This window comes from Balaenoptera borealis, assembly GCF_965194805.1.
Source record: "Balaenoptera borealis genome assembly, chromosome: 18".
In the NCBI taxonomy this organism is placed as follows: domain Eukaryota; kingdom Metazoa; phylum Chordata; class Mammalia; order Artiodactyla; family Balaenopteridae; genus Balaenoptera; species Balaenoptera borealis.
In genome coordinates, this window is record NC_138877.1 from 45,868,872 (window position 1) to 45,883,702 (window position 14,831).

At 36.0% G+C, this 14,831-nt stretch overlaps 1 long non-coding RNA gene across 1 annotated transcript in view; it reads left to right on the plus strand.

Annotated features, from left to right (window-relative positions):
- Positions 1-14,831, plus strand: part of LOC309615955 — a 42,308-nt gene that overhangs the window by 8,994 nt on the left and 18,483 nt on the right. Inside the window, exon 2 of the long non-coding RNA XR_014237173.1 lies at positions 1-14,831. This exon is cut by the window's right edge and continues 18,483 nt beyond it. This is a non-coding gene — a long non-coding RNA (uncharacterized lncRNA).

Below are 14,831 nucleotides of genomic sequence, written 5' to 3' on the forward strand. Positions count from 1 at the left end.
GCATTTCGTGAATTATAAAGTGCTGTGTAACTATCACTCTGCAGACATGCTCTCCTCTGCCTGTTAACACCCTTGCCCACTCTTATCCTTTCTTCACCTAGACAACACCAGTGGGCTGCTCTAAAGCCTGTGGTCAAGTGCTTTGTAAAGCATCTGTAGTTAGAGCTATAATTATGCCTCACTTTGCTGAAAGGATCGAAGTAATCAGAAGGGAACTTCCTTATACTTCACCACATTGACCACCTATGGTATGAGCATCTGCACCTCCGCACCCTACTTCCTGCTGATCACCACAGAGCCAACAACCTCTGCTTCTATCTAGAGCCAGCCCCGCCCGCTGTGCCTACATCCCCCCTCTCTTCCGTCTCAACAACACTCTAGGAATCCTCCCTCTGCATCATTAGTGTTTCATTCTCTATTTGATCATTACCATCAGCATGTAAATATTCTGCTGTCATTTCTCTCATTTTAAAAATATATTATCTCTTGATCTTTCCTGCCCTCAGCATCCACCCTATTTTCTTGCTCCTCTTGAGGACAAAGTCTTTGGAAAAAGTTGTCTGTTTTTATTTGCTCCAATTTCTCTCCTTCCATTCTCTCTTAAACTCACTCCGATCTGACTTTCAGCTAGCGATGCTGCTTGCTTAGAAGCCATGTTGCTGACTCCCTGGTCGGTTCTCAGCTTTCATCACCCTGAACTGTTAGTGGCATTTGACATAATTGATCACTCACTCTTTCTTGATACTCTGCCCTCCATTGGCTTCCTCTACACTCAACTGGTTTTCCTTCCATCTATGGCCTCTTGCCTTCTTCTCCTTTGCAGGACTTTCAAGGATGAAGCAAAGGTATTTGGACCCATCTCTTCTCCATCTACACACGCTCTTTTGGTATGTCCGGTTTCATGGCTTTAGATAACACCCAGATGCCAAAGACTTCCACATTTCTGTTTCCATTCCATTACCTCTCTCCAGACTGATAAATCCAACTGTCTCCTCGACATTTCCACTAGTCCATATAATAGAGAGCTCAGATTCCACAGATCCAATTCGGAACCTTGTTTGCCTCCTTCCCCAAATCTATTCCTTCAGCAGGTGATGGTAACTCCATTCTTCTAGGTATTTAGGCCGAAAACCTTGGATTTATTCTTACCTCCGTTCTCTCACTCACACCTTACTTTCAGTGAATCAAGAAATCCTATCGCGTTTGTCTTTAAAGTATTTCTAGAGTTCAGTCACTTTTCACACCTCCACTGCCACCTGATTTGAGCCACCATCATTTCTTGCCTGATAAGCTGTAATAGTCTCCTATCTGGTCTCATTTCTTTTATTCTTGATCTCCTATTGAATTCGTGAATTCCTAATACAGAAGACAGAGTGATCCTGTAAAACATAAGTCGGATCACATCAGTCCCATGCTCACAACCCTGAAATGGCTCCCTATTTCTTACAAAGGCCATGTTCCTTACAATGGCCGATGCGACCTGGCATTCCAGCTCCTCTCTGAACCTTCGCTGTTCCAATCACACTGGCTTCCTTGCTGTTCTTGGTTATGCCAGGCAGAGTCCCAATTTAGGGGCATTTTACTGGTTGTTCCCTCCATCTGGTTTACTTTTCCTCCAGATGATATTAACTTTTTCTCACCTCCTTCAGTCTTTGCTCAAATATCCCCTTGTTAATGAGGCCTACTCTGACAACCACTTTTATGACTGCCTGCCCCACCCTCTTTACCTCCAGTTGCTTTTTTCCCCCTTTTTAAAAAGCATTTTCACCTTATGATATGCAATATAAATTATGTATTCATTATGTTTATTGTTTATGGACTATTTCCACCTCTTAGGATATAAACATCATGTGAGGCAGAATCTTTGTCTGTTTTGTTCACTGCTGTATATTAAAGATCCCAGAACAGTGCTTGACATATAGTAAGCACACAGTAAATATTTTTGAATGAAAGGAAGGAAGGATTTGTTGTAACAATGCATCCTGTGTATTAAATGGACTTTAACAGTTGTCCTCAGTCACTCAGTTATAAATTCCTTTAAGGATAGGAGTTTTTCATCTCTGTATCCCCATGGGTAAATGATGGACTAAAACAAGAAAGGAGGGAAGATGGATGTTGATTGCTAATTACATAACTGCTCTTACCTTCATTCACAATTCGGATGCTTCTAAAAGATTTAGGAGATTATATGAACAGAACCCTGAAGGAATGAAGTTCACACATAGTCAAATAACACTATAAGACACATTTGTTAAGGCAAAAGTAACACAGCATTGAAAATACTTGGGTATTTTTCATGTTTATATGACACTAGATTTATGTTTAAAGTTTTTTCATCAATAGTAATAAGACAATTCAGTAGCGATAGATGAAATTTTACACAAGATAGTCATTAATTTTTACAGATATGATCTCATAATGACCTTGGAAAATTTGGTTTCCATTGTTACTAGACAAAATTTTATAATGCAAAAGTATTACACTATATGTCAAGTTAGCTTTCGATTAAGGTTAATATTACTGAAATAACTACATCTGCTTTCCTCTCACTGTGATGTTTATCACCTAATAAAAATGCTAAAGTTACCAAGGAAAGATGTTTAATTTGTTCTCACTGCTCAGTTGTATGTTGCATCCTATTTTGTAGTAAATGGCATAATGCCCCAAGTGAGCTGCCATACTGTCAGATACATTATTTATACATAACATTACTGGTTAATCAATGAACAACAAATGTAGTAGCCTTTTCTTTTCTTCTTTATTTTTAAAGTGATAGCCAGAGGAATTATGTAGAAAAACATTCCATTTTCTGATATTAAATAATCTTTGATGACTAAAAAAGTGAAGTCTACAAATATGAACATAATAATTAAACCACATGCCCTAGTGCATTTCAATGAAGAAGAACAATTAACTAGTCAAATCTAAATATAGATTGCTTCTTTTTCTAGAAAAACATGGAGAAATCACCTTTCAATATAGCTTGCAAACTATTAAGTAAATAAGACTTTTCCCCAAAGAGATGTATAAAATTCATCTTAGAAAAAAATAAATTAAAAGGGCATTAATGGTCCATTTAGAATCATAAATTCTGTGTCAAACTGAGTGATATGACAACAAACAAAAGACTAATTATACATAGATAAAACACCTCCTTTAAAATCTTATTGATAGTTTGGCAAAGAATCAAAATGTGTTTAACTTCAATTCCTATATGGACAAAACTTCAGCTCTTTCTGTAGTTCCTTTCACACTTATATTTTGTGAGAAATAAGACAGCACAATTGGTATAAATTGCCTTGTGTTTAGACATTCTTCTCTTCTACCAGAAATAGTATTATGAAGTTAAAAGTTATTAGTGGGGAAGGTTATTATAGATTGTTTAGCCTTTTTAAATAAAAATTTTATTTGTGGAAGGATGAATATGAAATGAAGGGTAAAAACTTAATTTCATTATATAAAAATAACTGTACAATGTCATGTTCTCATAAGTAGAGAAAATGACATTGTACTGTTTGAGCTATATAGAAACAAACATATAAACAGATATCCAGCTGGATTCTCTCAGGACAGGTAACCTCTTAATCTAATAAGGGTCTGGAAGTGTCCAGTTTCCAAGAGGAAACTGTATGCTGCGCTAACATATCTGGAAAAAGAAAAGACAAAGAAATACTTATCACTGATAACCAGCATTTATTGAGGCCCACTATGTGCAGGACATTGAAGTCATGTATGTATATCCTCTTACAAGTAGATTTCAAGTCAACTGATTTAATTAGCTATAATTCGCAAATGCATAAACATTTTTTTCCTATGAGAATGATAATAACATTTAGAAGCCCATATTTAAAAGAAAAAGAAGAGGAAGAAAAAAAAGAAATATGGTTTGTTTTTACTTCAGCTCATTCTGTTGTGTTTTTATTAACAGAAGTTTTAGATCGATACCAAATATTCTACTCAGTTCCAGTGATTGAATATGAATACATTATGTGCATACAAAAATAGTGATAATCTAAGTTGATACAATAGTTCATTTTGCATTAGTGTCCTAGATGGGACAACGTTAAGAAGCAATTTAAATGAAATTCATTTAAATGTCAGCTCTCATGCTTGCGATTTTTCTATAATTGGTTATTTAATTAAAATAATTCTCATAGTCATTAATTTAGACTAAAACTTGCTGTGCACTGACATGTTTTAATTACATGGTATTAACAAAATTGATATGCTTTAAAAAAGCATGGTTAAATTTTAAACAAGAATAAATTAGAAATCTCATAGATCATCCTACTTAGTGTATTTATGAGAAAGTCGGTCATTTTAAATGTTTATTGCAAACAAAGTCCCACCATTATTTTGCACATGGTGCAGTTTATACCCCATATCTTTTAGAAAGATTTGATGCGCATACAGGGCTCCCATTCGTGAATATCTTTAACAATGTGTAAAGTAAACTAGATAGTGATAGAAAACCACAAGATGACCCAGGGATAGAGAAAGAGTTAATGCTTATGTGATACAGAAGCTCAGGGGACTTTACATAAAGAATATAATTTCATACATAAGAAGATAACTTCAAGCTTATACTGAAAGGTTAAAAAAATAAATGATTTTGTTGTATCATTCTGTGAATCTTCCTTGCAGAGACAAAAGAAATAGGTATATTAATTCAGTCTTATTTTTTTCAAAATTAGTTTTCACATTACATTTGTGAGGTTACGTTTGTGATCAGTCTCATTCTCATTTCAATCTTTGTCAGAGGACTAGATAAATATTTTACCCTTTTCAAACCACAATTACAATCTTTGTCAGGAGCGTGAGAAATCAGAATTTTAGTGTTTTCTATGAATTAGAGGACTTCTATATTGCTTTGACCTTTTTAATATTCTGTAATTTAATTGGAAGGACAGTCTACTTTTACCCAGGATTGCCAGTCTTCCTATTTAATAAACTTACTGACACAAAACATCATTTTAAATGGCTGCTTCTTCTTTGTTCCCTGAGTGGAAGATTCTGGACTGATTAAAGCATTGTTTTTGCCAACTAATATTTTTCCATTTTCTTTTGGTTAACAGAGATTTAAAAATTCTTGTGTGGCCAGCTGGGTTCCCTTACTTAGTTTGTGTTTTGGATGTATGACCGTGGCAGAATCATGTTTCCAATCCAATTTCTTTCACCTTGCTCAACATTCGTCTAAGACCAGCATTCATCTAAGCCCACAGTATGATACCCAGTGGATAATATAAGAGAAAAGGGGAGACATCTGCTTATACCTTACCTCTGCCTATGTTTTTATGTTTTTAAATTCTGGGCCCAACCAGGGTACATCTGTTATTTTAGATCATCTACACTATCTGGTTGAACATGGCATTGGTTGTCCTGCAGACAAAGGAAGAAAAGAAAATAGTAATTACTCACCAATTTTGGCTTTTGTAACTTAAGTTCTATTTAGATTATCTAAGTAGGTGAAAGCTAGTTTACAGAACTCATTCTGATTCCCCTCTTCATTATTACTTTCTTGTTTCCTGTATGTTTCTTTCTCATTCTAAAAATCATAAGACTCTGTATTGTGAATGGGTAGGTAAGAAGAGAAAAGAGAAGGATGGCCCTGGTCTTCATTACAGACAGTTTTACTATGAGAGAAGTTGGAGTAGATATATTTTTCTCTTCAAACTAGAACACTTCCTTTAAATCATGAGGCCATGGTTTGACTGGTTGTGGGTGACAAACAGGAACAAAAATATTGACATAGACTATTAGGATCATTCAGAAGATCATGCCATCATTATAGGCTCTGAGTATCAGGATCATGCTAGGCAGCATTATAATATGAATGAGAAATAATAAAGAGTGGATGAAAACTCAACAGTGGATCTGCATGGATATTTTAGGGGAAAAAAATGAATAGACTTTTTTCTCAGGTCCAGGAATTCACACACAAAACACACATACAATTTAGCCAGATGTTCAAAAGTATTTGTTGAAAGGATAATAAAATATGTAACATCCTTATCCATTTTTTAATGGTGAAAAAGTGCCCTAAATTAAAAGAAAAGTAATGCTTAATCTTCGTTCCATATTACCTTATGCAATAGGTGTACCCCTATTGATAAAGTGACACTTTAGTAAATTGAATCTTACTGTAACATAATCATAGTCATCTGTACACTTGGTAAAATGTGAATAATTTCTCTCAATTTATGTTTTGTAATAAAAGATTTTAATATATTTGATTTACATAAAGTGTGTCAGATGATTTAATTTAGTGATAGTTTATATTAAATAGGGCTGAGTTTTAATATGGATCAGCAATTGATGGTCATCTTACCCATATACCCAAGGACCTGCAATTTTTATCTTCCCATTCAGTGTTCTTTTACCTACTTTTCCTCTTCCTTTCAATAAATGGTGCAACAAAGATAGAGAAAGACAGTGATAATGATCAGGATAATATAATTAACTCTAGTAGCTTTACCTAACAAATTCTTCATATCCTCACCATATTGAAGGAGTGCCAAACTCAGAACCAGTACATCAACAAGATTCAGGGATGTGTGTTAAATAGTTTAAATTCAATATCCCACATAAGTAATTAAAAAAAATAATTGTAGATAACCATGAAACATAGAGAGCTTCTGGAGATGGACTCAAGTGAGAAAAATCTAATGGAAAAATGGGCAAAAAATTAGAACAGATAATTCTCAGAAAATATTTACAAGTTATAATAAATAAACATATAAAATATACTCAATGTCACTAGCAATCTAAGAAATTAAAATAAAAATATTGAAATGATAGTTTCTAATCCATCAGACTAGCAAAAACTAAAAATGTAAATAATACCCAGTTTGGGTGAGAATATGGGGAAATAGGCTATCTCATACACTTTACTGGTACTATAGATCAAAATTTTTAAGTGAGGATGTACTTTGATTTTGCAATTTGACTTTTATAGATCTATTCAACAGAAGAATATTCACCTCTGTGCATGAACATACATGTACTGGTCTGGCCATTGCAGCATTTTTGGCAAATGTATAGCCTTGCAAATAAAAGAAATTATTTTGGGGAGCCTATTGTATTTATATAGCATTGTGAGAAAAGGAACACACTGAGAAGATTAAATAATTAAATCTGGATTTTTAGTTTAGAAGTTGAGAAATATTAAGAAATGTCATATATAGGAATTTTTTTTAGAAGATTGCTTTAAAAGAATTCCTTGCTTACTAAAGTTTCATTTGCTAACTTCCAGGTGGCAAAAACTATGGTGTTTAAAATGGTTTCTGGGACATCCGGAATTTTTGCTGTAAGTTCTACAAATGTAGTTTTACTTGTGTGGGTAAGGACCTTCTGCATTCCTCAGATGTGACTAGTAAAAACAGTTGCCAATCTCATCAAGCAAACTTCTCCATACCAGTCAGACGATAACATTTCCTTCTCTTCCCCTGAGAGGATTGAAAGAACTTAGTCAGAAACTAATCTATTTATTCATTCAAGAAGGATATATTACACACGTACACTATGTCTGGTTGCTCAGGTACATCCTACAGATGAAGACATAGTCCTGTCCTTAAGACATTCACAGTTTAGACACAAATAACCATATGTATAACTGGCATGACCAGTACCATACCTTAGGTATAAAAAGCATCCCATCTTTTTTTTTTCAAGTTAAAATCTACTCAGATACCTATTTAGCAAAATATTCAAAATGTTTAGTGTGTCTTGGGGCCTCCAACCCTATCCATAAGGAGTACAAGAACAAGAGAGGGCTCCTCAGGCCAAATGTACAAGTTCTGTTTCTAATTGCCTCCTAGAGAAGGAACTGGAGAACCTTGTCAATTCCCTGGTGTGGCCCCTATTTTTGACTGGCATTCTTTCTTTCTCTAAGACACGGTATTGCTGTCAAACATGGATAGTTCAGCCCAGCTTGGAGTCATCTCCATCAGTTGTTGTGGTGATACCATGGTGGCAATGCAGCAGAGATGGAGAGAGACATTGATACTGATTAGGATGAGATAATATAATTAACTCTAGTGGCTTTACCTAACAAATTCTTGGTATCCTCACTTTTTTGAAGGAGTACCAAACTCAGGACATTACACTACAAGATTCAGGGATGCATGTTAAATAGTTTAAATTCAGTATCCCGCATAAGTAATTTTTAAAAAATAATTGTGGATAACCATAAAACATAGAGAGCTTCTGGAGATGGTATTAAACTATCTAATCCCTGTGCCAAGGCTGTACACAGATGTTCATTGAGGGAAGACGCTCTGACCCTCCCTAGGTATTATGATGGGCTGAAGGGTTTTCTTACTATGACTCTCGATAGCTATCCTCAACTCCTGAAATTACTGCTCCTTTAGATTCCTTTGCATGGCCACCTCTCCCAGGCACCAGTCTGTCCTCTTTCTCTTTGACTCAGATCCTCACTGATTTCCTGTCATACAGTGATTGACTTTTTTCCCCCCCTGGGGAACTACATGACCAGAGTACATATGTAACAGCAGAAAAAAAGTGGAGATATGCAGCTCAACCATCATCTCTGGACTGGATAATCCATGCTAGGTCCCGGATGGAGAAACTGCCTCTGGATAGAGGCTGCTGATGAAGGTTAGGGAGGGTAGAAAACTGCAATCTCAAAGCTTTGGGAAGGGTTCTATTTTTGTGACAATTGGAGACAAATTCAAATTTGGTGCTCATGATTCCTTTATTGGGGAAACTACTTGTGTGAATTTTTCAGTATTCAAAATTAAATAAAAAACATTTGAAGAAATTGTATCTGTGGATTTTTCTTAGTTCAGTCAAAGACTGATTTTTTAGTTCAAGGATACTCTTAAACTAAGAACACAGACATACTTAACTTCTACCAATTAGGGTTCAGGGTTTATTGCTATCTCCTACCACCCTTAGGCCAAGTTGGGAGGACAGAGAGGGCTCTGTGTGTGTGTGTGTGTGTGTGTGTATGTGTTTCACAGGGTGACAATTAGGCACCGGATCTGCTTGTCTGGACTGGGAAGTAAAGAAGGATCCCCCAGGCACATCAGCAAAGACCAGAGTATCTATTCTACTATGTCAGGCTATCTGAGGGAGAGGCTCAGAAGAGGTTTTAGATGGCTATCTGGGTGTCACTGTAACATCACTGCAACAAAATAGAAACTATGAATAAATTTTAGTATTTCTTTTATAAAGTTGAGCCCATAAATTTTAGCTAATTTGTCAAACAATCTGATAACCAAAGGGAGAAGACCTCATTTAAGGTTATCAGATTTGGCAAATAAAACACAGAAGACACAGTTGAATTTAAATTTCGTATAAACAGTGATATTTATTGGTATAAGTATGTCTAAAATATGGCATGGATATGCTTATATAATAAAAAAACAATTCATCATTTATCCGAATTTCAAATTTAACTGGGTGTCCCGTATTTTTATCTGGTAAACCCAGCCTCATTATATAATAAATTCTCCCCCAAATTAATTTTCATGGTATTTTAGTTTCAATAGATAAATCCATTCAAGATTCATTTTCAATCATTTTCTCCCTATTTTACTTCTGGAGTCTAGTGAGATAAGCACTCAATTTTCTTGGCCATCTTTTTGCAGGAGTAGTCAAGGACTCAATAACCGCCAGACACATGAAGACGTCTTCTAGGAAAACCTCCCTTTCAGAGTAAAAAGACACTACTTTTCAAGGAAAAGACTTTTTGATATTTCTACTCTTTTCCTGTCTATGACCCAAAAGTAATGGCTGTAAGCACAGCAGCCCTCTTGTGATCAAGAGATAAGCATAAGGATAGATATCTACAAATTGATGGAGAAACACTGGGTCCCAGGTCATCACTGAGTCACTCTACATGCCCTGGACCAGCAATCTCCAGACATCTTGTTATTAGACAGAAAATAACTCTTATCATTAACAGATGTTATACTGAATTTCGGTTATTTGTAGGTGATTGAGATCCTTACTGATACCTCTTGGAACAACTACCAATACAGAGCTTTTAAGCTTTAAGTAACCAAAAAATCAAGTTTTGGAAAGAAAGAGTGGCATCACAGGTAAACCAATTTACTTTTCTAAAGATTTTTTGGGGCTGAGGAGAGAGGACAAAAAGGAAATCTGATGTCTTGCATCAGATTCTTAGAAGCCAATGGTTGAGCCTCTATGGCTAGAGGGATATATATGCACAGAGATTTTTATGAGAAACTTGGTGAGATCGCAAGTAAGAAAAGAGGTTCAGAAACAATGGAATAGTTTGAGAAACTGTGAAATTTTGAATACCAACAGAACTGCTCTGGGCCAAGTGACAGATTGTGGACAGAGTTTCAGAGGCTGTTCTCAGCACCTTAACGAAGAACACACCCCATCTCTGGCTCTCAAGTTTGGTGGTTTGGAGAGCATCCAGAGGCAGCATCGTTGGCATGACCACTGGCCTTCTCACAAGGGTCACATCAGCAGGGGCAGAAGCGGAGGCCTTGCAGGACCCTAGATTAAGACACGCTAGAGCCAGAACAAAAGAATAGACACCATGTAGTAAGCGAGGCTGCCAGGCTGGTTTGTGAGCACAGTAGACATGTCCCTTTAGGAACTCCCAATAATAACTGGGGAACATTTTAAATTTCACTGAAGTTCAGTTATTCCATAGGTTGAGGAACTTGATCCATTGCATTTGGTATTATAAGCTCATGAGTATTTTGGCATAGCCTTTTGGTGGGGCAATATTCCTGTTGACCCCAGGATTTTAGATTTATTTATGCTCCTCTAAGACTAAGATGTATGTGTGGTGTGTGTCTATATTCTTTGAATAATTTTGCAAATTGCATTATAATTATATAATGGAGTGTCTACTCTTATTTATTTCAGGTGTTGGTATTACTTATCAGAGTTTTTATAAATGTCTCCTAATAGATCTTTATGCTTACCCCCTTAGCCTTCTGAAATCCATGCTGTACTCTGCTACCAGATCATGTCTGTTCCATATTAAAAACCTTTCAATTATTCTCTTTTGCCTATAAGGTCCAAGTTAAATACCTTCCATAATATATCCTGTGCCACCTTTACAACCTGATCCTCCAACACTCCCAAAGTGTTCCCATGTACCCTAGCCATGTAGCCACTTCTTGAACACTTTATATCCTTTCTTTCGCTGGCACATTCTTTTCTTACTGCATGGAACACTATTTTCTTTTTGCCTACTTCACTTCCTCCTAAAGATTCGTCCCAAAGTGATTTTCTTTATTAAGTCTTTCCGGGGACCATTAGGGAGAATTCGTTATGCCCAATGTCATGCTCCCATAATAATTTGCACACATCCTCATGTTGAACTCATAATTTAGGATTATAATTATTTGATTGCATGTCTCTTCCATTATCTCATGAGTTCCTTGAAGGCAACTAATCTGATTTTGACCTCTTCTTAAAACAAGCTTCTAAATAGTAGGTGTTTAATAATTTTTAATTATGTAAACCAATGACTTATACTCTTTAAAATGAACTCCACTTCAAGTCCTGTTATTTCTACAGGGCAAGTATTTGTCAATTTGGTTGGTTTCTCTCCATTCCAACAACCACTGCCATAAATTAGAATTGCATCAAGTAGCTTTAGGATGATTTCTATGGCCAGTGCTTTTGTCTTCTTTCCATCAGAAGTGTTTTAAAAAGGGAAACTATCTGAGCAGATTTGTGGTTTCAGAAAAGTTAGCCTGGTGGCTATGTAGAAATTGGATTGTGGCTGGTGAAGGAGGGAGAAAACAAGCCAGACTGATTTCCACGCAGCTGCCGGAGTTATTTTTCTAAAACCCACAATTCTGCTCACATAATTTCCCTTTTTAAAATACTTCCAACCAAAAATGATGAGCTAAGCATTTGCTTCAACATATTGTTTCTCCTGTAGTTTTCTGTTTTGGTTACTAAATTCACACAGGCATGGAAAAATTAGTGTCACAATTGGAACCCAACGCAGGGGTTTAGTTAATTACCTCAAGTTTGGTGTTCTCACTGAGTAGGTGTGATCCAGATAAACCACAGGGCTCCCTTGACCATTGCCCCTCCACTGCTTGAGGCACCAGAGGAAGAAAACAGACTCTGGGCATCAGGTGCACTCAGAAAGATACTTACACCCAAGTTATTATTATTTGAGCTCTTCATTAGGACCAGTGACCCTTCAGCAGCCAGTCTTCTTTTTTCTTAAAGATTATTTATTTTAGAGATAAAAGATTTGCTCCGTAAAAGCCAGTTTTGGGGATTACCATGAAAAGTAATCCAAAATTTTACGTTTCTGAGAAAGAATGTAGGGTTTAACCATTTTAAGAGCATAACTGTCATACAATAAGCTGCATATATTTATAAAGTGTACAGTTTGATAAGTTTTTATCTGTGAATACAGCTGTGAAACCAACACCACAATCAAGATAATGAACATATCCACCCAGGCCCACCTAAGTTTCCTCTTGCCTCTTGATAATCCCTCCCTCCTGCCTGTCTGTCCTTCCCTGACTCCCATACTCTATGCTAGCCCCAGGCAAATACCCGTTCAGCAGCCAGTCTTGTTTGAAAAGGCCCAGCCCCCTGAGCTGAACTGATCCAAATTAATGTGGCTGGCAGAAGACCTAGCCTTACCATCCTGCCTTGCCCTGGGAAAAACCTGTGAACAACTGATTCAGTTGAGGGGCCTAACCTACCAAGCTAATTCCCTCTAACACATTGGAACTGGAAGCTCTTCCAGACCACTTCCCTGGCAGCCATCTATCTCAGTTTAGGTAAACTATCTAACCTTCTCATTTATGCATGTCCAGCATCCCTGGAGAGAAAATTCTCCTTATTTGCTAGAGATCTGACAGCAACTAATGCTCAGAAAATGCTACAAGTGGACCTACGCTACACAGGGAAGAAAGGAATGCACTGTTGCTAATCATCTGATAATTATCATGAGAGCTAGCACTATTTGAAGGCTGACTATGTACCAAGCACTGGCTAAGTGTTCTATATATTTAATCATTTGGTACTATTATTATCTTTATTTCACAAATGAGGAAACAGAGGTACATTATCCAGGTAGTAAGTAAAGAGCTGGAATTTAAACCAAATGGGATGTACAATGTCCCTGCTGAAAACTGCATGCCTATCATACATTGAAGACTCACTGGGTATATAATGGGAGTCAGCAACAAGAAGAGGGGGTTTGATTTTCACATTAGATCTAGTGTCACCCACTGACATAGTAATGTAGCAGGTAGACGAGAACTTGAAATACGCACTTGAAATATCAGTCTCAGTAGCAATTGAATGATTATGGCATTAACAGTTTTATCGATTGGACCCAGACTGCCACATCAAGGACAAACCGAGAAGCAGAAAGAAAGAATTCGTAGAATCAAAAACATAAAAATAAACTCCTCCGTGGGATGAGGAAATAGTGGAATAGGTGTAGCTCAAATCAGAATTACTGATTCTAAAATCCATTGATATCGGTGTGTAGAGTAAAAAGGAATGAACTGCAAATTAAGAGAGGAAAGGTAAGACATAGATACTAGATAGATGAGATGGAGGAAAGAAAGGTTTGAGCACAGAACTATTTCCTGGACTGAAAGAACAGGTGAGATTTTAGATACAAAAGACTCAATAATGCCAGATAATAATATGTTTTAAAAGCATATTTTTAAAAATATTCAAGGAAGTACTCCAGCCCAGTGAAAATTTATGATGGTAAAATTTTCAAGACAGAAGAAAATAAATTATTACTCAATGAAAAGATATGTCTGTGGGTCTACAGCAAAGATATATAGATTCATAATATTCTTCATTAATAAAATGTTGGGAATGTAAAATATTTTTAAGGCCATTTTTTTCATGACCTATCAATATTTCTTTGATCCAGAAAATCCATTTGTAGGAATTTTTGGTGTTGAAATACCTTTTCAATTCTTCAATATATAGATTTTTATTAAAAAATTAATTGCCACATTTTAATAAAAGTGAAAAATATACTGATCACATTTTGTATATAGAAATAAAATATAGACAAAGATATAGAACTAGATTCATAGATGTGTTTGTGGTATGTAGAAAATGTAAACTTGTCTCTGCAATTATTTCTCAAAGGTAGAATAACATGTAATTTGTTTCCTACTTTATGTATTTTCAAAATGTTTGAAATTTTACAGTAATATCTAACATTCTATAATCAGTAAGAAAATATAAAAGACATGATTATAATCTTGATAATTTGTGAGCCAGTTTTTGCATCTCTGAAGCCTTCTCCACAGAGGGTCTATTAGTCGTTTGTATTTTTTTATATGCTACTGAGTTCTATGTATTGGTGTCTCTTTCAGGTTGTTACATCTATGTTCATAAGTGGAATTACTCTACAGCTTTCCTTTTTTCTTCTGCTGTGCCAGTCCAGTTTGGGTTACTATAGCTACATTTGTCACATAAAATGAGCTTCTCTCCCATCATGCCCCATGCTGTGTTCAGTGTATGATCTAATCACTTGAACCATTTTTATAAAAAGTGCTATCTTTTTCATGCCTCTGTGCCTTTGTTCATGATCTTCTCTCTGCCTGGCAAGCCCTTTACTGTCTTCTTTCTCTGGAAGTTTCAAATTATCTTTTGAGACACAGGTTAAATGTTCCCTCTCATATGAAGTCTCCTCTACCACCCCAAGAGATTTCGTTTTCTTCTGATCCCAACTCATTTTATAAATAATGTTATCACTCAATAGCATTTATCACATTGTAGGGCAATTATTTTTCTGCCTGTTTGTCTCCTTGATCTGACCGGAGGCTTCCTCTCATTCCGCTTTGCGTGTCTAACCCCTGGTACACTGT